The sequence below is a fragment of the Perognathus longimembris genome, chromosome 11 (assembly GCF_023159225.1).
Source record: "Perognathus longimembris pacificus isolate PPM17 chromosome 11, ASM2315922v1, whole genome shotgun sequence".
Classification (NCBI taxonomy): domain Eukaryota; kingdom Metazoa; phylum Chordata; class Mammalia; order Rodentia; family Heteromyidae; genus Perognathus; species Perognathus longimembris.
Genome location: NC_063171.1, coordinates 7,937,988 through 7,941,101, shown reverse-complemented (window position 1 = coordinate 7,941,101; position 3,114 = coordinate 7,937,988).

The following is a 3,114-nucleotide window of genomic DNA, read 5'->3' as shown; positions in this document are numbered from 1 at the left end:
TCCCACAGAGTTTATTTGGGAAAAGCTATAAGACATGATATAAAATATTCTCCATGAGCTGTAAACAATCACTAACAGTAATGAAAAAGTTCCCTCTATCCTCCTCTGTGCTACAGCCAGCCACCTCACCTCACTAGGAGTCAAACATGAGCAAAATGTTCAGTGTATCTGTCCAGATATTTAAAATTAAAAGTTTACTGAACATTAAACCAATTATTAAAACATTAAGGCTTTACCTATACATGATTATATTTATCCTCATAATACCAGTGGACCCAATAAATATGTCCAAGTGACAATCCAGGGTCTGTGGACAAATGGGTCTTATGACCTTCCTCAGTTTCCCTGGCTCTAGCTCGAATCAAACCCAGGTCAAATACACAAACACCTATTATCTCTGTCAATCTGCTGTTCTGATTTTCGTGTTGTCTCATCTACCCTCGGGCACTTTAGAAACCAGCGTTCTAACTCAAGCAACAATATTGGGAAAGGCATCAATAATGAGATCAGAAACTTAGTTTTAAACTCAATAGCAATTCCACCTTGTTTTAAGAATTCTGTTAATATATACTTTTAATTCCTAGATGTTAATTCTAACACCTACACTGTGTACAAATCCTCCTAATGAGAACAGAGGTTTCCTTCAGAGACTTAGTATCAAGTTGGGATATATGCTCTGGCTTGCTATATTTGAAGGTAGAGAAGGAAATTTCAGTGCCGAGATAGGAGAATTCCCTTAATGTTCTTGAGTCCAGTGGAAAGGAGTTCTTGTTAGTCCTGTAAGATTCTGTGAGGAACAAAGTAAGAGTAATGTTTTAAGTAAATATAAATGAGCACATTGTAGTTTGATTTTCCTTCAGATTATGGAGCCTAGGTGAAGTACACAGGCAGGTACAAATAGTTTTATCCACAAAACAAGCAGGGACAGACAGGGCTATCCAGGAATGGTTAAGATGTGTACAATGCACAGAAAACAGTCTTGTGGACAGCAACTATGAGTCAGCACAGGTTCTGTTCATCAAACTCATCTAAAACAAAATGAATCAATTGCAGTTATAATTGCAGTTTGATAGGATTTGTGCTGAGAGCACTGTGTCTGTACAGAAGTGACAAGCTGAAGGGGAAGCCTCTGAGTCAAAAGTCTGTGATTTGAGAAGTGATTGTTGAAGTCTTGTGGCTCCACAAAGTGCAGGTAAGAGCCCTGAGAAAGTCAGCACAAAGGCACGGTCTTGCTGTGTGAGACACCATGGACGTGGGAAGGACAGGTGAATTCCTTGTAATAACATATTTACTGATGTTTGTGTTTCAGAAGACTGGATTGTCAACTGAAAATATGATTCTAGCAGTGTTGCTGAACTTCCATGTAGAGATCAAGAGTGGAGATACAATCCAAAGAGAGAGTATTCCCAGAATTTTTTGAGTTACGTGAACTTCTTTGGAGACTGTCGAATGTGAGCATGAAATCAGAAAGTTAAAAGACAAGACGCTATTTTAAAATGAGCTATTCTGCCTCTAATATTAGAATCTATGACTAGTATTCACCTCATGTTTTTCTGTTTAAATATCTGTCTGTGTGTGCATGTGCATTTGTATGTGTCCTTGTATCCTGGTACTGGGGTTTGAACTTAAAAGCTTCATTCTTATTGGGCTTTTGTACTCACTGCTGGCTTTTAACCACTTGAGCCATACCCCCAGTCTAACTTCTTTTCTTTTCTGTGTAATTGAGACAGAGTAACACAGTTTGTTTTTGTAACTTGTGGCTAGCTTTGACCCTAAAACCAGAAAATCTTAACCAAATTACTTACCATTATAGAAATAAGAGTATAGATATAGTTTGAATACATATACATATGCATACATATGTATTTTTCCTCTACAATTACGTATTTTTCCTTTATAATTTTGAATAATCCTACTTTGACTTCTGTACTTATGATATTAACTGTAATACTTTGTGAGGAATTTTGTTCTCTAGGCCGATTTTTGCATTTCTTTAATGTCTTTTTAGCCTCGACATTTGCTAAGTTTTCACATTAATTTATCAACTATATTTCCTGGGAGTTTAATTAACATCTTGTCAAGTTCTATAAGGCCCATGGTTTGAAAATTAGGTATTTCAAGTGACTCTTAAAATTATCATAATTCCATATATCTTGGAACTTTTTCTTTATTTTATTGTAGTTTAGTACTTTGTCTGATCCAACTTCAATTCCTGAAATTCTGTCTCATATGCTGTACAATGTCTTGGAAAGAATTTCAATTTCAGGTTATTTGTTTTTACATATTTTCATCTCTTTATTGAGATCCTTTTCAATTTCTCCCATTGACTACTTAGTTTAACTTATTTGATTTCACTTTATGCTTGTCTTTCTAAAGATTTTAACTGTTTATATGGTATTCTCTTTGAGTTCATTTAGCTGATTTATTTGCTTTGTATTCACTTAAATTTTGATTTATATTCTTTTTTTTTTTTTTTTTTTTTTTTTTTTGGCCAGTCCTGGGCCTTGGACTCAGGGCCTGAGCACTGTCCCTGGCTTCTTCCCGCTCAAGGCTAGCACTCTGCCTCTTGAGCCACAGCGCCACTTCTGGCCGTTTTCTGTATATGTGGTGCTGGGGAATTGAACCTAGGGCCTCATGTATACGAGGCAGGCACTCTTGCCACTAGGCTATATCCCCAGCCCTATATTCTTAATTGGACTTGTTTTCTTGGTTCTGTGAAGTTGTTTACAACTGTAGACTTTCAATTTATTGGATATTTTTATCATAATTTTTAGCTCAATTATTGAAGTTTATTCTATTTCACAATCATTCTGATTTTTCTCTTCTCTTGGTGATGTTTGAGGTGAATTTCCTAGTTTTCCTTTATTTCTCATTTTTCTGGGTTGATCTTGTTTGTTGGATGAGACGTTATGACTTGAGCCTTCAGTCATCTCAAGTATTCTTTTTGGTGTAATCTCTATATTCTCACAGGATTGAATATTGAGTGGGTTCATGTGTTCATTTCCCCTCTTCAATTGCGGGTGAATATCTACTCTTAGATTGATCCATTTAAATTCAACTCAATTTTTCAGCAAGTAAAAATGTTTGTTAATGGTGTTTTTGCAAACAGTTACA